Here is a 27,718-nt window from a genome sequence, read left to right on the forward strand (position 1 = left end):
GGGCGGGGGGGCTAGGTCAGTATAACTGGGTCATTCAGGGATGTGGATTTTTCATACCCCTGAGCAATGTAATTATGACTATATAGGTCTGTATTGTAGACCCGGCTTAAGAATGTCACTGCTAAATACAAGTTTTGAACACATTCTTTAGTATAAGTAATTTACACACATATCAAGGGACCATTCCAGATGAAGTGGACAGTGAATATACTTTCAGTCATAAACAGGAAAGAAAGGGGGGGAGGTCATGTGAGGGGGGTTGTTAGTGGGTTATAGGTTGCTGTAATAACCCATAAATCCAGTATCTCTATTCAGTCCATGATTTTTAATGTATAGCAACATTATGAATTTAAGCTTCCAGGATCATCTTTTGAAACTATTGTGCAGGTTTCCTCTGAGGATGAGGACTGATAGGTAAGATACAGAGTGACCGCTTTGTGAAAAGTGTTCACTCACAGGTGATAGGGGTTTTGTGTGTCTTTTATCATTTTCCTGTGAGAGTTCATTCGAGAGTGTAGTGATTGTTTGGCTTCACCCAGATAGTTGTTACTGGGGTATTTAATGCACTGGATGAGGTGAACCACATGTATCGGGCATGTGCAGGACCCATGGATCTTGAAAGGTGTGTTGTGGGTGGTGTTGATCATTGTAGCACTGGAGATATGACCTTGAATGGTCCCTTGACAAATGTGTTAACTTGCTGATGCTGAACAACTGTTCAAACTTTATATTTAGCAGTGACACTCTGAGTTAGTTTACCAGACAAGAAAAGCTTGCTGTAAGCTTGAAAGCTTTTGTCACTCACCAACAGAAGTGGTCCAATAAAAGATATTACCTCACCAACCTTGTCGCTAATATTCTGGGACCAACATGGTGACAACACTGCATACAATGTTTACTTTAATACTCTTGGGATCTAGGTATTGTTATACATAATGTGGTATTTTTGGAACAATGTTCTCTGCAAAGTGACAGCTAGTGAGTATTTCATATCAATGCCACCAACCTGCTGTAGCTGTAATATAGCTGTACTATGTGAATATTCAGAGTTATATAATCAGCAAAAATTGAAAAAAGGCAACCTTATCGATTTTCCTTACAGACTTCCCACACTCTGTTTTTTAACAATATGAACAAGAATCAATACTGAAAAGATAAAAGGAACATTCTCCCCAGTTATGTATTATATTTATTAGAATGTTCCCTAAAATGACAATTTTATAATCTTATAAGGACAGTTAAAGTGGCATTGCTTGTTTTAGAAAACATCTTATATTGAATGCATATCATTCATTGACATTATTTATTTTTGTTTTATTATAGCAGCATCCAGAGGGCCCAATAAAGTCCAGGACCCCACTGTTTTAGGTGCTGTGTAGACATATAAAGAGATAATTCCTTGCCCCCCAATGCTTAAAATCTAAATAGACAAAACACACAAAAGGTAGGAGAAAGAAAGTATTGTTATCCTTATTTTGCAGATTAGGAACTAAGGCACAGAAAATAAGTGATTTGCCAAGGTCACACAGGAAGTCTGTTGTAGAGTCAAAAATTAAACCAAGAACTGCTGAGTGCCAGTTCAGTACTCTAACCCTAACACTCATTTTCCTCGCTGATTTGTTTAAAATGTGCCTATCCAGAGCATAATCTAACAATCAATGAAAACAATACCAAAATTAACCTCGCTCAGTGATCAAACTAAAATCTTGAATAACTAAGACTCTTCCCATCATCCTTTCCCACAATAATTCATGTTTCGTACTTCAAGAACAGTCTGGAAAAACAGACAGGCATTGCATATCAACTGGCAGGCAACACATTTGACCTTTTGGTTACAGGGTAAAGTGAGTTCCAAAGTTGAGGAACCCTCACTGAACATGCCCTGGCCCATAATCAGACAAGTAGAGGGGCAGTCTTGGAGGAACTTAAACCATTTAAGGACTTACTGATTCAAAACCAACACCTTAAATTGTGTCCAGAAACAAACTGGGAACTGATGCAGATCACAGAGCACAGGTGTGTATGCTTGTTTCAATGAACAGCACTCAATAAGCAAGCAGCTGAATTCTAAACCAGACAAAGTTTCCAGTTGCTCAAAGCATGGCCCCCTGCAGAGCTCCTTGCAGTACTTAAATCAGGACATAAAGAAGTGTGGCAAGGTCTGCATGCAAAAGAAAAAGGTTATTAAAGCCCCCAGCAATGGAGCCTGGGCTCTTAGCTCAAGCTGTAGCAGCTCTTGCAGGTATCTGTGGAGGTCCCTGGTGCGCTGGCCAAGATGGTGCACATCACACTTCTTTTTCCAGAGGTGATGTCTCACAGCCCAAGGTATTTCAAACTGGTAGGGAGAGGGGCGAATTGAGGCACATAAATTAGCAGACACTTTTGAAAATGCTGGCCTGACTGATGTATTTTATCCATTTCTTTACTGTAATAATGGGGATATGGGGCTTTTGACCCCACTACCCACAGGTGAATATTCCTTTCACCACATACTCAAGAGTACATACAATAAGGGTTCTTCCTCCTACTGGCAAAGCCACATCAGTTACCAGAACACACGTAGCAAGTGATCTCTTCATTTACTTCTAGATTCTTCACAACATTTCCTTCCTGAACCTCCTTGTTCTTTCTCTACAACATTATATTTATGTCATATACAGAGAGCACAGATATTTTTTGAATTGATTCAGGTTCTATATGTTTCCCACAATGAAAAGACACTATTTTTCAAAGCAGATGAAAAGCATTTGATAGGGGTATAGTGTAGATCCTTCTTCCAAAGAGATCACCTGCACAGCACTCAATCCTCTGAAGGATAGAGGTTCCTTCCTGTCAGCACTAAGTTATATTCTACATTTTTTAAATAAGAATGTTTATTTGCATGTATCCAGTAATTAGGAGTGGGGATAAAAAGAGTAATGCTAATCAGTTGCCAAGTTAGAGAAAGTAAAGTATGTATGCTGTACCTTAAAAAATGAACCAAAATGATGCAAGTGTTTAAAGCACTACAAGAAGCAAAGTTAAATAAAAATGCTACTTTGGTTTTCATTAAGTATAAATAGCTGAAGATATGAAAGCAGTTCAATTGACTGTCAAAATAATTTACCTAGAAACCAAAAATCTTCATCAACCAGAGGCTGTTCAAAACGTTGAATTTCAGTACAATAACAATTAAGTAAATATTATTTGCTACTAGTGGGTTGCAGAATACTTTTGATTATGCATAGTATTCCTAAACTGAAAGTTCAAAAATTAAGTTGATTAAGTGAAGGTCAGTTGTCACTTTGTTCAGAATCCTATATGGGTTTCCTTTATACAGAACATAGAGGAATTTCCAAAGCTGAAAGCTATTTTGAGCACTTCCAGAATCTCTCTTTACAATACCTTCTTTACTGTGATTTCCTAATTACTATGCAGAAGATTCCACTGCCTAATTAAAGGACTGGTGCAGTGATGAAGATAAAGAATACAGAGCAGGGAGGAAAGCTAATCTACAAGCAAAACACAGGAGCTACTTGTCAAGAGTAAGGGCATATTTTATCGACAGCTGTGTCCAATAAGGATAAGATATGCAGTGAAGGTTTAATATTAATAAATTCTTGTCATTACTGTTACTTACTCATTATACACACCTAGGGTATTTCTGCTTCTCTCACTCTACCTTTTTTATTGTAATGTAATTAACATTTTAACCTCTTGGATCCCCTTATCTTTGTATCATCACATTGTACATGCACTTTATTTTCAACAGAGTTGCAGGACTGTTAGTAGTTGAATTTCAGGTCTGTAAAATGCAGATTAGAGGCTAATGATTGGAATTTGGAATCTAACCCAGTATGTACAACTCTGAAAATGCATCCTGTACTGCATGTGGTAAATATAGCATTATGATTTTCTTTCAAAGGACATATACTGTGCTATATGTACTGTAATAGTTAAATATTTTCATATATATTCACAGAGAGGAAAAATTATCTGTTTAATATTAATTAAAAATTACATGTAAATAACTTGAAGGTTGTAAAGTCAAGCACTCAAAAGTTCAAGACTGGAATTAAAGTTGCTTGTGCAAATTTAATTCAGCCCCCCTGTGTGTATGCATTATGATAGAATTTTTAATTATATAACACTATTTTTTTCCACAGGACCCGTTTCATTCAGTGCACAGAATAGACTGTGCTCTGGGAATGAATTGAGCTACATAATTAAAATTAGGCTGTCTATAAGACTCCTTTCTCATTCAGCACATACCTTCCAACTTCTGGAATAAACAAGGCAGGTGAAGGCAGGAATTAAAAAGACAGTCTCACACTTAACTTTATGCTGCCCTGGACAATTCTATTCTATCCCTGCCTCTTCCACAGAGTTCCTATGTTATGCTGGGCATTTCACTTTAATCAAATTTTTCTTAGATGACCTCGAACTGTATTCCTTATTTTTCTGGCTACCAACTTCAGACAGATGGGGCCCGATTTGTGTAAATACTTAACAATTACAACTGAGGTCAATGGGGATGCACTCCCATATAAAGTGCTATATAATACTAAGTACGCTAAAAAATCAGGCCCTAGGCTTTTCAAACAAAGAACTCAAAATGTGTTCACTCTTGAAAATTTTGGCTTAAATCGCTATGCAGTTCCCCATGTGTAAAATGAGGTCAACACTCTCATCGTTAGTGTTTGTAAAGCACAAAGATACTATGAGGGAAATATCAATTGGAAGTTAATAATTCTGTACTAAATGCAGAGTTTGGATGATGTACAGTAAACAATGCATGGAGCCACAGACTGAATGATGAGTATAAAAAGAAATATTGAATACTGTTCATTCAGAGAGCACTGTTCTTCCTGTGCACTGAATGAGGCAGGTGTCCAGTGGAAAAAGTAGTACATGATATAATTAAACATTGTATCTTAATCCATACACACAGAGGAGCCAAACTAAGGTTGTACAGGCAACCTTAATTCTCGCATTTCCTAATTTTTGAGTGCTTGACTTTGCAACCTTAATGTTCCTATATCATAGTTTATTTCTTAAATGTAATTTTATATAGAGAACACCTCTATATTAAGGTTGGATGCAGTTATTAACTTAAAGCAAGGGATTATCTTGTGATTTAAGCAGAATACAGAGTCTCTATTCCCCAAACTTACAGCACACAATTTGTAAGTAAAAATTGATTTTGTGGGCGATTTTCAAATAAATCTGCCAGTTTATGAGTTAAAAATAATTAAAGATGGGACCCTTAGGAATCTTATTTCTGCAGTTCCTCACCTTTTTCAGAACTCTTTCACTAAGAAATGGCTAATTTATCATCATTCACACTTGCCATATATTTCAAACGTATTGTAAACTAGTAATTAATGCACATGGGAAGAAATTATGTTGTATGTAAGCAAAGTTACCGAAGACTGCTTTTCTTTTATTTTCCATTGCATTCGCTATTTCCCCCTACACACAATGGCTTCATTTCTTGTAAATTACAGTCATGCCACTCAAAAGAATTGAAGCTACTAATTCCCTCTGTTGACTAACAAGTGGGTGTCCCTAGTAAAAGATGGTACCATCTCCAAATGTTTCTAATGGGATCTAATCCACAAACAACCCTCAAGGAAGATGAATTAATTTCGCTGAAACCTAATATGAAACCGAGACTACCTTTACATAAAGATGGCCCGTCTGCCCTCAGTAAAGATGGCCACTATTTCATGAAAAATCTGCCATCACACTTCTAAACCTTTGAACTTGCAATCAAACACAAGAAATAAAAAAACATGACAATGAACAAAATGCGGAACTTCTGTTTTGCTGTGTCACACCATTGATGACACACAATGGTTTTTAGCTGTAATATGTGCTCTAATCATTTTCACATTGTGTGAATTAAATAAATCTTGGTTTTTTGTTTGTGCTTGGTTTTAAGAAAACTGATCAAGCATAAATTTCATCACGTGCAACCATAAGGACTAACCGCTTCTCCCCATCATGGATCAATAGTAGTGTACCTTCAGATCCACAGCCCAAACCTGTATTACTGTAGACTCTCACTGTCTCCTCTTCCCTCACCTCAAACGTTCTCACTACCTGCATATTTCCACACATCATGGGGTTGTTTCTTTCACCAAGTAGCAATATACCTAAAACATGGAGGTTGGGAAGGGGAGAAGACACTTATTCTCCCTTCCAATTCCCCAAGAAAAAACAAGACATGAAAAAACTTTTACACTGCCAGTATTAAAACACAAGAAATTTGAGTACGTTAAGATCAGTGTAAAAGGATTAAAGGAGATTAAGTATGACATCCTCCCATAAACCCCTACTTGCAAGGAAATGCCAAGTAAAAGGATACAGTTGAGCAGTGTCCCAACACTCACATAGCACACGCCCACTGATTTTTGCCTCCAACAACAAGGGAACACACTACACGCAACAGATTAATCACTACACTCTTAACCTGGGCACGTGTCAATCATGAATATTTGCTAACATTTCTGAGATGAATAATTCAGTTTTGTGTAACTGTAAGGAACTGAAATCTAATGCTGAAAACTGTATATAGAGAAAAACTACAGGACTCGCTTTTTCAGATATTAGTTTCAGAATTGTTTATTCATGTTCCTTAAGAATTCACCTTCCTATAGTCATTTGCTGTTGATCTTTCACCAAATACACTATAAATGAAATATAAAACTTTATCCTCATTGAATTCTAAACTAAATAATACTTCTAAGATTGTACCAAAAGCCCAATTAGAAATAAGGGCCTGATTGTGAAGAATTTGTGATAAACCAGCGAACATAAGTTGTATGATTCTTCTGTCAATTGTGTTGGTTCAAATTAAAAAATTGACTGATAGGAAGCTCATCCACCATGTAACTCAATACTCATCTCTGGCATAAAATTACTGAAACAATACTGTTTTTTCCTTACTAAAAACCATGGCTGTATTACCTTAGCAAATAAAATAGAATTACTCAAGACTCCTAAGTATATATCCAGAATATGATTTTGATAATTCTCCTTATTCCATAAAAGTTGCAGAATCATTTAAATCTACTGCTTTTCAAAGAGTTCAAAAGACAATGAACACAACACATACTTCATTATGATAAATCAGTTAAAATTTCAAGCAGAATACAAACTACTTCCTAGTGTTCTATTCTTCCACAAATATTTTAACAAGTGATGTTTCAAAAACAAAGTCCTTTTGGCTGGTTTTAAAACCAGTCCACTTGTAACTACGTCTTAAGCATGGCTTTTTTTTTTTGTTGCAAAATCAAAGTTCTACCTATCTAAAGTTAAAATAACTCAAATGAAACTCTCTTAATGTTAACTTTTGTTCAAATCATAGCCCTCAGAAATGACAGAAACATCCAAAAATGTGGGAAGATAAATTTAGTCTTGAAATTACTAAAAGCCTTCATTAAGCCTTAATATATGCTGTCAGTTTTAAACTAAATAATAGATGAGATTTTAGCATAATCTGAAGAAAACTGCTGATACCTGCCTCGGTTAGTGCCACAATTAAATTGACAAGATAATTTTAAAAATAACGCCTTCTCCAAGTTAGTTCAAGACTGACAAGTGAACGCTATTTAGAAATCCTTTCTCCAGAAAGAATCATCTAAAAATGCATTCACTAGGGTGGAATATCAAACAATCTTCCATAAAAAAGGGAAACCTAGCTGGGTTGCATAAATAAATAATGGAAAGTTCACATACTGGTATCTTTCTCTTGTACAAATTTTCTGTTGTCACAATAATTGCCATGAACCTACCTGGTAAATTACTAATGGCGTCCACTGGATGGAGAGATCCCTTCTTAGATTTTTCTTTTTGATTACACATAGCTGTCTTTGTGAGGCAAAACGTATTCCAGATTAGTTTTATTTTAATTAATTGTTCTTCGTTTAAATGACAATCAAAAATAACTATTACTTTGTTTAAAAATGAGTTTTGGGATTGATCTACTTACTGAGCTAATACATGAATGCAAGAGATACTCAAATATTATGTCGATGGAAGCCAAATAATAGAGAGACTTGAGTCATGCTCTATATTGTCAGGGGACATGGCTAAGTGAATGCAATTATCAAATTATATCTGAGTCAGGATATGGGCAGGATCAGATTAACTCATCAACCTAAGCAACATACATTTAGAAGCCCTACCATCTCATGAACAACAAACACCTGTAGAGTACAATCACCACGATGGATCTGCCAGGACCGGCTGCTCTTTCTGATGCTTCTCTGGGTGCTGAACTCGCTGACAGAGGAATGGTTGGGCACCTCTGCCATGATGGAGGGGCAACTGGGCTAAATTTGAATGAGTGGTGCTATGAACCCTGTCATGGTGAGCAGAAGCTCAAACACCAGCAAGATGAGTAGCTGGTGCTGGGAGATCCACAGTATGGCCAACCGGACTGGGTTGAGTGTACTCTACAGTTACTTGTTGGGCTTCAGGTTTCCCACCTCACATTTGGGCCCTAGGCACATGCCTAGTTTGACTATGCCTTATTCTGGCCTTGATTATGGAGCTCCACTAAAACAACAATGGAAGAAGGTGCATGGGAGAAGGAATAGACAATTCATAGAAAATTCTGGGTACTTTTGTATTACTTTTATTATTTGTTTTACTATTTGAATGCGAGTGATATGGCTGTATCTGTGGGGGGGATGATTCATATTAACATTTTAGACTGTTAATATCAATAAATATACTAAGAAGAGACTGCATGCATTACTTCTATTGAATGAATCAAAAGTGGTGTTCTGATTTTTTTTTCCCAACAAAATAACCTGTTCTACTGGTAAAGAAAGGACAGGGAAAAAATAATATTTTCATTAATCTGAGGAGGGTTCCTCTTCTGTAGGCCTTGGAAGGTCTAAATTAAAGTTAAATTAGCCAAATGTTCTTGGGGCTGCCTAAAACATAAAATAAGTTAATAAGGATAGTAGTTGTGAGCTTTTATTGAAGGAAGGGCTGGATCATTGTGGAACTGGTCTGAAGACCCACTGAACTAGTGCTTCTGCAACACCCAGATTTCCCATTCAAAGTAGCAATGAAAGAGGTGAAATGGAATCAATGGATATGGAATAATTCCCTAGATTTATTTAGAGATAGGGTGACCAAGTGTCTGGTTTTTGACCGGAACACCCAGTCGAAAAGGGACCCTGGTGGTTCAGGTCGGCATTGCTGACTGGACAGTTAAAAGTCCAGTTGGCGGTGCTGCAGAACTAAGACAGGCTAGTCTCTACTTGTCCTGGTTCTGCGCAGCACCCTAGAAGCAGCCAGCAGGTCCGGCTCTTAGGCAGGGAGGCCACAGGGCTCCATGCATTGCCCCCGCCCTGAGCACCAGCTCCGCACTCCCATTGGCCGGGAACCACAGCTCTGGGGGTGGTGCCTGCAGGTGAGGGCAGAATGCAGAGCTGCCTCTCGTGCCTGTGCCTAGGAAGCCTGCCTTAGCCCCCCACTGTGCCACTGACCAGGAGCCACTGGAGGTAACCCCGTGCCCCAACCCCGAGCTGCAACCCCCTGCTCATGCCCTGAGGCTCCTCTCAAACACGGAGCCCCCTTCCTGCTCCCTAAGCCCCTCAATCCCAGCCCCAGTCCAGAGCCCGCACTTCCAGCCAGAGCCCTCACCCCTTCCCACACCCCAACACCCTGCCCCAGCCCAGTGAAAGTGAGTGAGGGTGGGGGAGAGCGAGCCACTAAGGGAGGGGGAATGTAGTGAGTTGGCAGAGCCTCGGAGAAGGGGCGGGGCAGGGGGCATGGCCTCATGGAAGGGGGAGGGCTAGGGTGTTTGGTTTTGTGGGTTTAGAAAGTTGTCAACCCTGTTTAGCGATAGTGCAATAAAACTGAGGGGACCTTGAAGCAGCAATCATTAAGAAAACAAGTGTCCTGGGCTGGTTGGAAATCCGTCACACAACAAATAAATGTGTTTTAAACTGCATTGCAGCTCTTATTCCAAAGAGTTGAAAGACTTTTAGTAAGCAAAATGGCTACTATTACAGAAGTTTTAAAGTAGATTATATTTTGGACCTATCAGTGTTCACTGTTATAAACATTTCACTATATTAGCTACACAAGGATTAAAATGGGATTTAATCATTTGAAATATTTATAAGTGGCACTGAGCCCTACCAGCTAAAGCCTGATAAGATCTGAGAAACTATTTGAACACAGTCAAGGAAGCAAAGGACATTATGGATAGCAAAATGTCATTCTCCACAAGATTCAAGATTACAAAATCCCAAACTCTTAAACACACAATGTATGCAAATTTTGACTAAAACCTACAAAGACCTCAGGTCAGATCTAAGGGCCAAATCAGGCCCTAGTGTATTTACAGAATAGAACCGAGTTTGAAATGCATAGCACATATGGATCCTAAATGGTGGGACTTCCTCTAATACATTAATGTTTTGAGGCCTTTGGAATCTGTATTGATAAGCAGCATAGAAAATACTTTCAATACATAAAACAGAATAGTGTTGTGGATGCCAAATCTCACACCATGTCTATGAAGTGGAAAATATGATTCTACCTCCTTGTGGGTCTAAGAAGTAATACTTCCATTACTTCCCAGACCCTGGAGACCATGTATTTTCCTCTTCAGCTATCAGAGAGAGTGTGCAAATCTGAGTGTCTGAAAAGGAATCCCTGGCAATTACCAGCCTATATTTTTGAAGTGGCATGGCATCCACCAGGGTGCAGATCTCTTCACTTCTCTAATCACCGTGCAAACTTGGGAGGACATGATGATCCTCCCTGTTATTACTCAAGTTCCCTCTGTCCTTCCAAGGTATATACTTCTTTGCTGATACTTGTCCTGCTCTCTTCCCTGCCATGATATTTCTGTACACCCAAAGCTGCATTATATTCCTTGGCAGCTACACACCGAGAGGTGAGGACCAGAATATGCAGAATGTATTTGCAAGAGTTGTTGGATCTTTAATGGAGACAATTTGCTTCACCCTCTGAATTTAAGCACAGATTGAAATTGTTTCTGCATGGCACATCTACCTGCATCTATCTACAAGGCACATAGTGCATATATCATGAATGAATGTTTCATGAACATTTGGGAAGCAATTCAAATGTAAGACAAGATGCATATTTGAGATGACACATGATTGATGTGTTTGGATATTTGGGTTTATTATGTACTTGCAACATTCAACTACTACCAGGGGAGGGGTCTGCTCTCCCTCTCACTACACCAACTAAAACCTAAGAAGGAAAACAAATGGTTATTTTGCATGTATCTGAGCCTTTACGGAGACAATGACTTAATGTCCTGAGATGGTTGCTTTCTGTTTTCTGTTCCAGAAGGCACAGATAGCAAACAACATCAGAAACCTTTTGCATTTGTTATCCAAAGAATAGTAAATTGGCTAAAACAAGTTCTCATATTGAAGCACTACTGGATTATTAGATTTGAAGAAAACTATTTTTTAACAGATTTTAGCGTAGAGAGAAATTCTGTTATAGAAATCAATTTGGAAAATTCTTCTTTCGCTCATTATATACAAATGATTACTACATGCAGATCTATCAAGCAGTGAACTTCCCACATCAGACATTCATAGGAGACATTTCTACCTCTTGCAATGACAGAGCAAGTCACTCTGATGATAACTGGCTGCCAGTGACATTTCCATAAGCTGTAACTTCCTTTACCTGCAACTTAGGTATTCAAGGGTGTGAAATGCATTCTTACAATTGAAAACTTTAAAAAGAAATCACTTCCAGTTGCATAGGTATAACTGAAAGAATGACAGAGTAATGGGAAATGCACTCTGGCCAGGAAGCCGAGTCCAGATGTCTGATCCACCAAAAGGACCGTGAGAGTATTTCCAAATTGAAATTTTCAATTTTGGCATGCTTGGGATTTTGGCAAATAAATAAATAAATAGATAAATAAATAAGACAATACAGATGAATAACAGATGGAATTTTTTAAACCAGTTCTAACCTCACCACTTAAAAGAACATGCCCCCAGTTCACTCATTGCTGAGCACAAGAGATATTTCTGTATATGACTGACAAGAGGCAAAAGGAAAATACAAGTCCAAATACAGTGGGCCTGCAGGACAGTAAATGCTCTGTTTTTATAATGTTAGTTACTTCTTTCTGTTTCTTTAAATCTCTTCCAAAAGAGTCAGAAATTGGTTTAAGTTTGTGTAGTCTGGTCAAAAAAGAGAGGAACTGAAGCATCTTGCAGAAAACACATATATATTTACCCATAAACAAATCTTAAAATGAATGAATTACACACAGACACACACACAGTACAGATAAATCTAAAAGAGAGGAAGATAAATTAAAGAAAAAGAAAAATAAATTTGTGCTCATTAAATTGATTTCTGTACTCCAGACACTGATTCATAGCATTTGGGTTCCTCTCTCCATCTCCAGTACATGAAGCAACAGAGTTAATTAGTGGTTGAAAAATTTGTGCTATTTCTTGCTCACCCTGCTCCTATTTTGAAAATCAGTTTATGATTCTTTCAAAGCAGAGATCATTTTGAAATGCTGGTTTCAGATTGTAGTAGTAATAGACAAACAATAACCAAAAAACAGTGTATGACAAAAAAGTTAATAAAAAAAACCCATTAAGTTAAGAAAATAATCAATGAGAGAATCTTTGTATCTTTAAGTATCCCTATTCTGTTCTTTGTGTCTCTGACTGGAGTACTAACTGGATAGGTGACTGTATGTCAAGTGAGTCCTGGACTAACAGGTCCTCTCTTTCTAAACGGTTTGCAGGAAGGCTCAGGAAAAAAAAAAGTGAATGACCAGGAACATCCTTTTCAGAGCTGTTAGAATCCAAGATCATGAAGCAGATCATTCTCTTTATGGTGAGAATGAGTGAGGTTTCAGAATCTGGGTCTTTTGAGTCTTTCCCCAACTTTCTGAGAGGAAAAAAATTAAGGATTTTAGAACTGGTGTGGTCTGTCTTTCTGATATTGAGAGATAAATAGGCTCCACATACAAGGTGACAGTCAGTGAGAGATCACCAACATTGTCAACCTCTGTGCTGTGTGCTATGCTGGGAAATCTGCTTCCTGGGTGTAGGCATAATACATAATTTAAAAATTCATAATCTCATGCATTAATGAAGTATAAGAAGAAATCATAATGATAACTGCCTGTAAGATAAACAAAAAATCATGTAACTATTTTTTTTAGTTTATTTTGAAATGTTAGTATATTTGCCTGTACCTAAAACCATGGAGTTCAGGATCTATTTTAAAAAATATATATATTTAGTTTCTGAGAGTATGATCCACAAAAGGACTTAAGTATTGCAATGCTGGGATGTGGGACACCCAGGTTCAATTGCCCCTCTGACAGATGGGGAGAAATCAGTAAATAGTCATTGGACTAGAAAGAGAGAGAGAATGGCTGTTAGGGCATCCACCTAGGAGGTGGGAGATGCTGGATGCAGTCCCTGTGTTTTAATTATGCTGTCGTTATTTATTCACAGCTTCAACATTATGATTAGCACTGTTCTCCCTGCTGATGTCAGGAGATTAGTAGGGTTTGAAGACCAGGCCCTCATTTTGTTCTTCAGGGATGCAGAACTTTCTGTTCCTGACAGAAGAATGTAGACGAAACTCTGGGGCGGGGAGGGAGGGGTACAAGCTGTCTGAGTTATTTAGGGAAATATGAAGTTAGACAATCTCAAAACCAGCTTTTGCTTTCAGGTAACAATTCAAGCAGTTAGAGCAGCTGTTCTAAAATCCCTCCTGTTTTTCATTGTTAAGAGAAAATTATACCACCTGGAGAGATTCTTACTTGGATGAAAATCTCTGGACCTTGATAAATGATTCTGTCTAAACAGACATCAGACAAACATATTGTGAAGTCAATTGATGTAATTGTGAAAGTTCTCTCATTGCAATTCCTCAAGCTCATTTGCTTCCCATTAAGTGTCATGATGGTGGACTTTTGAGCTTCAGTATGTCCATTTTCTCTCCCAATTTACACAGCACACTTGCAGGATTCCTAACAGTTTTCTTCTTTTTTCAATTTTTTTTTTAAACGTTCTCCTCCCTTTCTGTATCTCTGCTAGGGAAAAGCATAGAGCCAGCCTGTCTTATTTATTTCTAGTATTTATAAAAGTAAAAAACCCACTGAGATGAAACAGTTCAGTCACAAGGGGTAATGTCTGAGGGTCAAAGAAAAAAAAGAGCAAACATACTAACAATATAAGTACATCTCAATTCACACAATATTGCACAAATGCTGTTTTACAATCAAGCACACGTCTGGTCCAAACAAAAGGTTTGTTCATCCTTCTTCAGAAACAGAACTAGTAAACGAATATCATGCTCTGATAAGTAGAAAACAACTGCAATGAAGTTGTATGCTTTACTTGTCAGCAGCAGAAACAGGGAGACTGGCTAACTCATGAGGTTGATAAATACCTGCAGAGCTCTGCAACTCACAATTGATCACTAGTTCAAATAAGATTCAGGCATTAGTGACCTAAATTAATTATTACCCAGTAACTGCTTGATGGCTGATTCATCATATCCTAGAAACCACCATCACAATTATCACCTTTGTTGGCAATCTCAGCAGAAGCCAAGAACTGAATGGCCATTGTGACTGATCTGTATGACATGCACTGTGTTAATGTTGATGTGGTGAAGTTTGCCTGGCTTATGCTCATATGGTACTTGTCCTGTGGTTAAATCGTGGGCTTTAATTCCTGCTGCTCCTTAATCCAAGATATTTCATGCAACTATCACTTAAATCCCTTTAAAAAATATTGGCTTGTCCTTGTTTGACAAATCATTATGGAGAGCACACCAGTAATTTAGATGGTATCCTATCTCTTGAAATACAATGCATGAGCTCAGCTTATACCAATCCAAAGGTTCATATCAGAGCTGGAAGACCTCCAGAAAAATCAACATGGTATGCCCAATATGACTACATACAGAAATGAAACATTATCTGTTAGGAAAAAAAATTAAAACATGAGACTGTCTATAGACAGAAATACCACTGGCAAGCTGTAACCATTAAAAACACAGAACAGAACAGATGGAAATAAATAAGCTGGGTTCCTCACCCTCTGAGCACAGGAAGAGCATAGGGATCAGAATGGAGATACTAATTTGTTGAAAGGCTGACGGCCTTTGCCCACACTACCACGTGCATCACTTTAAAGAGCACTATGGTCAAGAATTTTAGAATCACACTCATTTAAAAATACAGTATGAAAGTAAATTCAATATTTTACATATATAATATATAAACCTCTCACAAAATGGAATTTCCATTCTCCATAAACCTCTACTTCCTACAAACTTTCAGAGCCAAGCATGGAAGGGAAAGTAATTTGATAGTGGTGAGCCAGTACCAGAGATCACTTCTCAGAGTCACATCTGCTTTCTTGGGATGCTTCTTGGATGGCTCCACTACATTTAACTCTGAACTGGAAGGAAAGTGATAACTTATCCGTTTTGCTTGTATGTTATATCACTTCCTCCCAGCCTTTATTTTTTGTGGTTTTTAGACTGAGTTCTTGGGTACATGTAGTGTCTTTTCCTTTATGTCTGTACAGTGCTTGGCAAATTTGGGGTGCTGTTATATAAATAATACCACTGCTACTTATAACAATAGCATAATCAATAAGAACTGTCAGGGCTAAGTCTATAATGAGAAAGCCCTAAAATTCTTCTCTTTCATGTAAGAACCAACTTTAGCAGCCACTAACTTTTGTAACTTAAGCTTCTCACCCTACCCATGGGCTTCCAAGTGGAACTCAAGGTATTAGTCTTTACATTTAAAGCGCTACATGGTTTAGGGAAAGACTACTTGAGAAAATATTTCTCTGCTTGTGATTGTGCTGCAGCTGACAAAAGCAGAGACACTTTTGCTGGAGCACTATCAATCTAATCAAGAGAGAATGCCTGGAAGGATGTTCACTATGAAGGCCCCTTGACACTGAAAATTACTTCTCCCTTGGTCTCCCAGGGCCTGATTTATGGCTTGAGGAGTACTGCAAGGGCCGCCTTTTCTACTGTCTGTTTCAGAGAAGGGGATGGATTAAGATTTTGAGGGGTTTATGGATGACTGCTGTGAGGATGGGATTTGTGCTTATTTTGGGTGGGATGTTTTGTCCATTCATGGAATTTTAATACAACAGATGTGTTTGTTAGATCAGCACATTTTAGCTTAGTACAGTGAAAAAAATAAAATTAGCATTGCTTCTTTCAGCCAGTGTCTAAAGATATGTTTAAATGATTTTTTGTTTCTGCTCCATTTCTTATTTTTTTTCAAGTGTCTTGTTTATATGCAACTACAGTTTAGTTGTTTTGGGCGGAGGAATACAGCTACTGTCCGCAAGCCCATAAAAATGAAAAAACCCAAAATTCAAGTCTCCAGTTGCAGTGGCATGGAGGGGTCTGAAGAGAAAACAGTCAAGGACGCATAGTATCTAAAGTTGTTGAAAGAGTTTCTGTTTGAGGCTTAGTCTTGTCCAAATCAAGTGATAAGAATGCTGGTTGAGGATCCATGAGGGCATAAAGTGGGTCTTGATACCTAATGAGGGCAGGGAACTGTGACTCACTATTAGTGACATTAGACATAAAAATCAAGAAAAATAACACTTTTTGATGGAGACAACATAACAATTAACAGATTCAACTAACGAACAACTGACCTCTAGCTTCAGTGTTCTTCTGCTGTTTTTAAAAGAGGACAACAAAGCACAGTTGGGTCTGCCATCTGGCAGCCAGACATTAGACTGAACAGAACCTCATCAGTGGAGTTCTATATCTGATTGCAGGACTTAAGCAAATCCTTCATCTTATCAAAACCAAGAGTCAGGCTGGACCCTTAGTAAACTAGAAGCAGTAACCAGAACTGGCTCCAGGCACCAGCTTATCAAGCAGGTGCTTGGAGCAGCAACTCGGGAGGGGGGTGGCACTTTCACAGATTTGGCGGAGGGTATCTCACTCCCGCTGGGAGCGAAGGAGTTCCCGCTGAATTGCCACAGATCGCAATGGCAGCTTTTTTTTTTTTTTTTTTTTTTTTTTTTTTGCTGCTTGGGGCAGCAAAACCCCTGGAGCCGGCCCTGGCAGTAACTCTACTCAGGTGAAACAAAAGAATGACTGTCACTCTAGCTGAGCCAGCAAAAGCTGGGTTAATCTGGACCCACCTGGAAGCTCTTCTTTCTATTTTACATTTTTTTCCTCCCTTGCAACAACCAGTCCAATACCTGTCATCAGCAGTTGTGACTGCCAATTGGCGGCCACACATTAGAGCACGCTTAACAGAATCTCCCATCTGGTCAATAGACATACTGTTTGAATCCTGCAAGTGAGTTTCAAATCAGCATGCTTGTGGTACATTATGTAAGCAACAGCTCTAATGTGAGTTAGAAAGGAGCTTTCATCTGGCTGAGTCAATATGAGATTTGCTAAACTTCTCACAGATAACAGTCTCTCTTTGCACATTTTACACCCATGATATCAAGTCCATATGGGCCTCAGTTTCTGTTCGCTAAGCTGAAACATCTTCCTGTTTGTCAGCCTGCCATTCCCTACTGTAAAACAGACTAACACTTGGTTTGAAGGAATCAGTAGGTGGAAGTAATGGTAATTGCATATTATTTGATAACAATATGAAATCTATGTTTTGCTCTTTAATTACTCATGTTATAAAAGATGAGATTAAAAAAATCACAAAATAATAAGAAGAACATTTAGTGATTTCTCTAAGTTGCTGAGAATTGCTTTCCTAAATATTCTTTTTAAAACAATGTTTCTCCCCTAAGACTTATATGTCTACATCTATAATATGGTTTTTAAAAAAATTAAACATAAAAAAATTCAATGTTGTCCTCCATCACAGATTTGTGAACAATCTGCAACTTTTCTCAATATGCTCATGCCTATGAATCAGCAGAGAACATTTTGAAAGCTGTGGTTTCAAATCTGCTTTAAGAATCTAATAAAAATCTAATAAAACCTAGTGATTTAAAATCTAAAATTATTTATCCCACAACTTTTTGTAGGTTTTCAATCAGATAATACCTACACTCCTCTTAAAGCCTCAAAGTTATTTGTGTCCTACAACACTGGAATTATTTGGAGGTTCTTCAGGATTCAGATCTGCAATACAAACCTACTTGTGAGAACCAAAAGGTCTACCTTGAAATCTCAGGTTTCAGAGTAGCAGCCGTGTTAGTCTGTATCCGCAAAAAGTACAGGAGTACTTGTGGCACCTTAGAGACTAACACATTTGAGCATAAGCTTTCATGGGCTACAGCCCACTTCATCGGACACATAGAATGGAACAAACAGTGAGGAGATATATATACATACAGAGAACATGAAAAGGTGGGAGTTGCACAACCAACTCAAAGAGGCTAATTAATTAAGATGAACTGTTGTCAGCAGGAGAAAAAAAACTTTTGTAGTGATAATCAAGATAGCCCATTTAAGACAGTTTGACAAGATACTTAACACAGGGGAAATAGATTCAATGTGTGTAATGGCTCAGCCATTCCCAGTCTCTATTTAAGCCTAAATTGATAGTATCTAGTTTGCATATCAATTCAAGTTTAGCAGTTTCTCCTTGGAGTCTGTTTTTGAAGCTTTTCTGTTGCAAAATTGCCACCTTTGAATCTGTTACTGAATGGCCAGAGAGGTTGAAGTGTTCTCCTACTGGTTTTTGAACATTATGATTCCTGATGTCAGACTTTTGTCCATTTATTCTTTTGCGTGGAGATCTCAAAATCCTTCGTGGATTATCTTGAGGCCAGGATACAAAAAGGAGCTGGAAAACTACCACCCTGTGCCTAATTTTGGTCAGTTTTGATAACACTCTATCATATAGTATTTACCCTTAGGAATATAGCAGGGATATTTATAGTCCTATCCCATTTTGCCTTGGATAGACCATGGTATAAAGGCGGCACTGGGGATTTTTTTGCTTGTTTTTATCCATTTTCATTAAGTTTTCTGTATCTGATACTGAATGTTGTGTTTAAATTATTATTGTTGGGTAATCCGTTGGTCTATGCCTAGTACTTTTCAAAATTTGATTACTCTTTGTTTTACTTGTTCATTATCATTACAAAAATGATTGCTACTAGTACATACAAATCAATCACTACTAAAATATTCTACTTCACTGCACCACAATGTTTTCCTCAATGGATATAGCTCTGCATTGTTAAGAACCTGATGATTTTGTTGCTCTACTTGTGTTTCTCCCTCTTTGTCCTTTTCTTTTAAAATTTCACTATAAAAAAATATAGTTATTGTCATTTAAAAAAAAACAAAATATTGTAAAAGGCTTTTAAAATATGCACCACATTTGTGCAAACATCCTTTACCTTTTTGGTGGTGATGTAGCTTTGCTGTAAAGTCATTGGCAGGTTCACTAGCAGTTTCCTGTAAGCAGATTTGCAATAACAAATCTCATTTACACAGCATTGCTGACAGCGGAAAGTTCAAACACACCAGGAATGAAGCACAAACAAAAGAAGCTCATTGTTTCATATATCCTACTGGACGAACATTTGAACTATGCTATGTATACACAAACACAGAGTGGATCAGATTCACTGCTGCACTTAAAGAAGAGGGAGAAGCAAAGGAGCTGACTTCAGCTCCTTGATTCTTGGACTTCTTTTACTCTAGTTTCAGGACAGTGTACAGCAGCCTAGCGATCCCTCTAAACGTGGTTTTCAAACTTTTTTTCTAGCGACCCAGTTGAAGAAAATTGTTGATGTCCGCGACCCAACGGAGCTGAGATGAGGGGTTTAGGGTGTGGGAGGGGCTCAGGGCTGGGGCAGATGATTGGGGTGAGGGCTGCAGGGTGAGGCAAGAAATGAAGGTTTCAGGGTGTGTGAGAGGGCTCTGGGTTGGGGCAGGGGGTTGGGTTCAGGAGGGGGTCAGGGATCTGGGCTGGGGTTGCAGGCTCTGGGTTGGGGCCAGGGATGAGGGGTTTGGGAGACAGGAAGGGGCTCCAGGTTTGGGGGGCCTCAGCACTGGGGCAGGGGATTGGGATGCAGGGTTGGGGGGCGGGATTACCTCAAGTGGCTCCAGTGTAGTAGTGCAGCGGGGGCTGCTGAAGCAGGCTTCCTGCCTACCTCGGCATTACAGACTGCGCTGCACCCCAGAAGCGGCCAGTAGCAGGTCCAGCTCCTAGGTGGACGTTCCCAAGCAGCTCTGCGCATCTCTCGCCTGCAGGCACCGCGCCCCCCCCACCAGCTCCCATTGGCCAGGAACTGCGGAGCCAGTGCTCAGGGTGAGGACAGCACGTGGAGCACCTCGGAGCCAGACTTGTTGCCAGCTGCTTCCAGGGCGCAGCATGATGTCAGAACAGGTAGGCACTGGCCTACTTTAGCCAGGCAGCACCGCCGACGGGACTTTTAATGGCCCGGTTGGTGGTGCTGACCAGAGCCGCTGTGACCCAGTCCCTTCCATTCCGTGACCCAGTTCTGGGTCGTGACACACGGTTTGGAAACCACTGCTCTAAACTATAGGAGCCAGTAATAACCCCACAAGGGCCTATCCAATAACAGAGTAGCCAGAGTGTAGTAGTGCTCTCATCCTGTCCTCTCAACTCCTAACATATCTAGGGACAGTGGCAAGATTAGGAACCAACTATGCTGGCTCTTCAACAGCCAAGAATACTAACCACAAAGAAAACAGGCAGCAACAGTGTTTAAGAGTAGTATAAAAATATTATCAAAGTATTCACTACTCTTCATATGCCACGGATTGACTGAATTAATATGGAAACTAAAAGACGGCTATTCACCTTTGTAACTGTTGTTCTTCGAGATGTGTTGCTCATATCATTCCAGTTAGGTGTGTGCGCGCCGCATGCATGTTCGTCGGAAGATTTTTACCCTAGCAACACTCAGTGGGTCGGCTGGGTCGCCTCCTGGAGTGGCGCCACCATGGCGCGGGATATATGCCCCTGCCGTCCCAACCGCTCCTCAGTTCCTTCTTTCCGGCTACTCCGACAGTGGGGAAGGAGGGTGGGTTTGGAATGGATATGACACATCTCGAAGAACAACAGTTACAGAGGTGAGTAACCGTCTTTTCTTCTTCGAGTGATTGCTCATATCCGTTCCAGTTAGGTGATTCCCAAGCCTTACCTAGGCGGTGGGGTTGCAGTGAGATGTCGCAGAGTGTAATATTGTGGAGCCAAAGGCTGCGTCATCCCTGGACTGCTGAACCAGGGCATAGTGAGAGGCAAAGGTGTGGACCGAGGACCAGGTAACTGTGCAACATATCTCGTGGATGGGCACGTAAGCCAGGAAGGCAGCAGATGAAGTGTGAGTCCTGGTAGAGTGCACAGTGACGTGGCTCGAGGGAACACGAGCCAAGTCCTAACAGGTGCGGATGCACGATGTCACCCAAGATGAAATCCTTTGTGAGGAAATGGGTAGGCACTTCATACGCTCTGCCACCGCGACGAAGAGGTGGGGTGCTCTGCGGAAGGGCTTTGTCTGCTCGATATAAAAAGTGAGAGCTCTACGGATGTCCAGGGAGTGCAATTGTTGCTCCCTGCACAATGAATGTGGCTTTGGGAAGAAGACCGGAAGGAAGATCTCCTGGTTAACAAGGAAGGCCGATACCACTTTGGGGAGAAAGGCTGGATGTGGTCGCAACTGCACCTTGTCCTTGTGGGAACACAGTATATGGAGGGTCTGCCGTGAAAGCCCGAAGCTCAGAAACTCGTCTTGCTGATGTAATGGCCACGAGGAAAGCGGTTTTCCAGGACAGGTACAGAAGGAAGCAAGTTGCTAACGGCTCGAATGGGGCCGACATAAGTCTGGTAAGAACCAGGTTTAGGTCCCAGGCTGGGGCGGGGCGGCATACCTGGGGATATAGGCGCTCCAAGCCCTTGAGGAATCAAGATACCATAGGATGTGAAAACACTGAACGGCCTTTCTCCCCCGGGGTTGAAGGTATAGATGGCCACCAAGTGTACCCTCAATGATGATACCGCTAGGCCCTGCTGTTTAAGAGACCAGAGGTAGTCCAAGATGGTGGGGATTGACACCTCGGTGGGAAGAACGTTCTGCTCTCCACACCAGCATGAGAAATGCTTCCACTTGGCCATATATGTTGATCTAGTGGAAGGCTTTCTGCTACCCAGGAGTACTTGTTGCGCTGGGGCAGAGCAACGCAACTCAGACTGGGTCAACCACTTAGGAGCCATGCCGTGAGATGGAGGGACTGTAGGTCTGGGTGGTGAAGTTTGCCTTGGTCCTGAGTTATCAGGTCCGGGTGAAGAGGTAGAGGGATGAGGTTGGCTATTGACAGGTCAAGCAACATGGTGTACCAGTGCTGCCTGGGCCACACTGGAGCAATCATGATCAAGCGGGCTCTGTCCCTGCGTACTTTCAGCAGGACCCTGTGGATGAGTGGGAACGGTGGAAAAGCGTAGAGCAGGTGAGTCGTCCATGGTATCAGGAAAGCGTCCGCTATCGATCTCTGGGAGAGGCCTTGAAAGGAACAGAATATCTGGCATTTCCTGTTCTCGCGGGACACGAAGAGGTCTACACGGGGAAATCTCCACTTCCGGAAGACTGAAAGAGTAACGTCCGGGCGAAGCGACCACTCATGAGAAAGGAAGGATCTGCTGAGGCGATCCGCCAGAGTGTTTCGAACCCCCGGGAGAAAGGACGCTATGAGGTCTATAGAGTGGGCTATACAAAAGTCCCAGAGTCGTATGGCTTCCTGACAAAGGGTCGAGGACCTTGTCCCCCGTTTGTTTATATAGTACATGGCTGTTGTGTTGTCTGTGAATATTGACACACAACAGCCTTGCAAGTGCTGCTGAAACGCCTGGCACGCAAGGCAGACTGCTCTCAGCTCCTGGACACTGATGTGCAAGGCCAGCTCCTGAGATGACCAAAGGGCTTGCGTGCATAGATGTCCGAGGTGAGCACCCCAGCCGAGAGATGACGCGTCCGTCGTCAGGGACATAGAGGGCTGGGGCGGATGGAACGGCAGCCCTGCACACCAGGGAGGAGGTCAGCCACCATTCGAAGGAGCCTAGGATGCTCGGGGGAATGGTGACTATCATGTCTATGGCATCTCTGCCTGGTCGGTACAGTGAGTTGAGCCATGACTGGAGGGGACGGAGGCACAGTCTGGCATGTTTCGTCACAAACATGCAGGCCGCCACATGACCCAGGAGACTGAGGCAAGTGCGAACAGTAGTCAACGGAACAGCTTGCAGGCTCTGGATGATGGCCACCATTGCCAGGAACCAGGGCAGCGGTAAGCAGGCTCTGGCGAGATTGGAGTCCAGGGTAGCAGCAATAAAGTCTATCCTCTGAGTGGGAATCAGAGTGGATTTTTCCGCATTGATCATCAGGCCTAGATGTAGGAAAAGGTCCTTGACAATTCCGACGTGATGGGTGACTTGTGCCTCGGAGGTCCCTCGGATGAGCCAGTCATCTAGATATGGAAAAACGTGTACCCGACGGCGGCAGACGTGGGTGGCAACTACAGCCATGCATTTCGTAAATACTCTTGGGGCTGTAGAGAGAATGAACGGTAGGACCGCAAACTGAAAATGTTGGCGGTTGGCTACGAACCGGAGGTACCTCCTGTGAGGAGGGTAGATGGCTATGTGAAATTTCATGTCGAGGGCGGCATACCAGTCTCCGGGATCCAGGGATGGGATGATGGTCCCCAGGGATATCATGCAGAACTTCAACTTTATCATGAATTAGTTGAGTTCATGCAGATCCAGGATAGGTCTGAGACCCCGCTTTGCCTTGGGGATTAGGAAGTAGTGGGAGTAAAACCCCGTGCCTCTTTCGTGTTTTGATACCTCCTCTATAGCTCCTTTGGCAAGGAGCGTCTGCACCTACTGAAGGAGGAATTGCTCGTGAGAGGGGTCCCTGAAGAGGGACGAGGAAGGAGGGTGGAAGAGGGGGCGTGAAATAAATTGGAGGTGGTACCCAAATTCCAGCGTGCGTAAGACCCAGCAATCTGACGTTAGCTGGGACTACGCAGGGAGGACAAGGGAGAGGCGGTTGGAGAAAGGAGGGAACGGATCTGTTAACAAAACTGGTACGTCATCCTCAGGCGCACCTTCAAAAGGTAGGTTTTGGCCCTGTGGGTGGTTTGGAGGGACCTTGGTTCTGGCCCCCTTGGGTGCCTGACTGCCTCCGACGACCGGTTCTACCCCACCTTCTGGCAAAGTCCTGTCTCTGTCTGGGCTGAGGGTAAGAGTGGTGTGGCTGGGGGCAGAAGGGCCTGCGCTGAGTCACTGGCGCGTGCATGCCTAGTGAGCGCATAATGACCCTGTTATCTTTTAGGCTTTGCAGCCTAGCGTCTGTCTTTTTGGAGAAGAGGCCTTGCCCTTCAAAGGGGAGGTCCTAGATTGTATGCTAGATCTCCGGGGGAAGGCCTTTTCTCTCGCCGTTGCTGATCTCCTCTGCACTGGGGATCAGTACCTGGAGCCATACCGGTACCGAGAATGAGATCGGGACCTGCGACCTGCACAGTGCCGGGAGGTCAACCTGGATCTCAAAGGTCTGCATCGGGAATGGCTGTGAGAGTCCCGATGCCGGGAATGGTGCCGGGAGCTGGAGCGGTACCGAGAGTACCGAGCTGGAGGTCGAGACGTCGATCTATGCCACGAGTACGACCGGTACCGAACAGGTAAGCGGTGTCGGGACTGCAAGCAGCGTTGGGACAGTGATCTTCGATGGGACCGCGAATGGCGCCAGAACCTGGATCGTGATCGGTTCCGATCTGTCGGGTCGACTGAAGGCAGTCTCATTAAGGTTGGCTTGCCTATTGAGTGTAATACCCGCACCGGGGGCGCCAGGGGTTGAGGCAGGACAGACGTGGTCATCGCTATGAGGTCCCTGGCTGTGGAGAATGTCTCCAGTGTAGAGGGGACCGTAAGCTCAACCACAGGCCTCAGCGGGGAGCTCTCAGGGACAGGACTCGACAGCCCCCGCGGGACCGGAGTCGACGGTACCGCAGCAGTCAGTGCTGCAGCAGTCTGAATGAGGCTGCGTCTGCGGCACAGGGGGCACAGAGGTAGTGGAGGACTTCGACCTCCTCAGTTTCGAAGAGAGAGATTGGTGCCAAGCAGGTCTCCGCGCCGGAGATGGCCGGTGCCGCGGCATCTTAGCGGTGCCGGCACGGTCCGGTGCCGGAGGAGCGCTTGTAGCAGAGTGCTCAGCGCTCAGTGCCAAGGGTGGAGGGTTCAGAGCTGCCTCCATAAGGAGATTTTTTAGGCAAAAGTCTCTCTCTTTCTTCGTCCTCGGCTTAAATGCCTTGCAAATATGGCACTTATCTGTAATGTGCGATTCCCCGAGGCACTTGAGACAGGAGTCATGTGGATCTCCTGTAGGCATCGGCTCGTGGCAGGCCGAGCAGTTTGAATCCCGGTGAACTGGGCATGGGCCCCGGCACTGGGTGTGGGGAAGAGGCAAATGCCCAAACCCCGCCTAACTATATACACTATCTATCTAAAGAACTATCAAATTAACTGTAATTATATAAATTCCAACTATATACAACAAAGATATCGAAGAAACTATGAGTAGCTAGGGAAGTGGAGGACAGCTAAGCCGCACTTCACTGTTCCAGTGACCGACACGAGCGGTAAGAAGGAACTGAGGAGTGGTTGGGTGGGCAGGGGTATATATCCCGCGCCATGGTGGCGCCACTCCAGGGGGCGACCCAGCCGACCCACTGAGTATTGCTAGGGTAAAATCTTCTGACGAATGTGCACGCGGCGCGCGCACACTTAACTGGAATGGATATAAGCAAGCACTCGAAGAAGAACTTCTTTTCTCCACCTCTCCCTACATGTAGCCCCAAAAACTGATGTGACAGTGAAAGTGTATAGTCTTTAAAGGAATGCTTGAGGAGGATTAAGATTTAAAAATCTAGAAGGAAAAATACCTCTCCCACCTCATTCTTTAGAATATATATAAATTCAGACTGTCTTTGGTGAAGGCTATGAGCAGGGTTGTGGAAGAATGAGTGAATAAGAACATTTTTAGTATTTGCTTATGCATCATTCAGTGATAATTCATCTTCTAGAAGCATGCTGTAAAAATGTTAAATACAGTGTTTTGTTCAAAGATCAAGTTAAACAGGAGGTATAATTCCAAACTGGACCATTCGGGGAAGATGTTTGTTGGGGCTTGCATCTGGCAGATTAGTAGGGCCAGTAATGCCCAGTGAGGTTTATTGTTTCTCCAGTTCAAAAACAAGTATGTTTATGTGTCCACAAACTGCAAATACACCTTCCAGTTACATCTCAGTGTCAGTCCACTTGTAACACACAAGTAAGGGAGGGATAGCACCTCAATAAAGCCATTTTTGGTAGATATTTTTAAAGACAAAATTTTTTAATGCCAAAGAAGTTCTCATAAAGCACAAAATTAAAAAAGCTGTCCTTAACAACAGGAAAACTCACCATACATTAAAGGAGAGTTCAGCTGACAATGCCAATAGAATTTAACGGGGAAAATACAAAGCATGAGATAAAATCAATAGCCAGGTGCTTGTGCATCATTTCTTTGTAGTTATCAAACCTTTGAAGGTGTTAAATAATGATTTTTAGACTGAGAATAGGTGCCTACATTGGCATTTCCTTAATGCCATCCTAAGCATACCTCAACATACATCAGTATGAAATGGGAGAAGAAAAAAAATTAAGAACCATGTAATATGTAAAATAAATCTTAGGTAACAATGGTAGTCTTTGCATTATCTTTGGGTAATGTAAACACAGTCATAAAAGGCTCTAAACCTGTAGAAAGCAAAATTAATTCCCAACATGCTTTTTCTATCTGTATCTATATATTTAAGACTGTAAGGTTTGAATAAAAAATCATTTTGGCCAATAATATCTATATGAACATTCAACATTTGCACAACATAGTCTGCAAAGGATTTGTCTCGGTCAACTCTTCAGACTATAGATCAGCATCTGAAGCAAAAACCTCATTCTTACTATCTATTTCTCTGCCTTCCCAACCCCTGGTCCCAAAATAGTTTGTGCCTTATTCTACATGGATTATTTTGTCCATTAAATAATGAATTAATTCCTTTCTAAACCTATTAGAACATACTCCCTTTTGCAGTCTCTTCAAAATTAGTTGCAGCTGTCTTTGTGTGCTTAGGTATTTCACACATAAATTGAGATTAAGGGACTTAGAGAAGCAGTATCCCTGACAAAGGGCACGATCCTGTTCCCATTAAAGTCAATACAAGTTTCACCAATATCTTCAATGGGGCCAAGATCTGGCACATAGGGAGGGAATCAGAGAGCACATGGAGAACCAGTCACCCAAAAATAGCTTAAGCAAAAGAACAAGTGTTCAAATTGTAGTATTTGGAAAAGAGAATACACTGATCTGAATGCAGGTGCTTGGGATAGCTCTGAAAAAATGTCTTCACCTAGTAGGGTCCACAGAATTACCAATGCCCTAGCGCAGTGGTTCTCAAACTGTGGGCTGAGACCCCAAAGTGGGTTGAAAACCCATTTTAATGGGGTCACAAGGGCTGTCTTAGAGCTGCTGGGGCCCAGAGCCAAACACAAAGCCTGAGCCCCACCTCCTGGGGCTGAAGCCAAAGAGCTTCAACCCTGTGCGGCAGGGCTAGGTTACAGGCCCTCTGCCTGAAGCTGAAGCACTTGGACTTTGCCTTTGCCTTTACCCACACTCCAGGGCCC

General features: G+C 41.7%; 1 protein-coding gene across 3 annotated transcripts in view; it reads right to left on the reverse strand.

Moving 5' to 3' along the window:
- CADM2 (cell adhesion molecule 2) overlaps positions 1 to 27,718 on the reverse strand; it is a 1,084,078-nt gene that overhangs the window by 563,233 nt on the left and 493,127 nt on the right. The gene's annotated exons all lie outside the window — the stretch shown is intronic.

Source organism: Gopherus flavomarginatus, chromosome 1 (assembly GCF_025201925.1).
Source record: "Gopherus flavomarginatus isolate rGopFla2 chromosome 1, rGopFla2.mat.asm, whole genome shotgun sequence".
NCBI classification, from domain to species: Eukaryota; Metazoa; Chordata; order Testudines; family Testudinidae; genus Gopherus; species Gopherus flavomarginatus.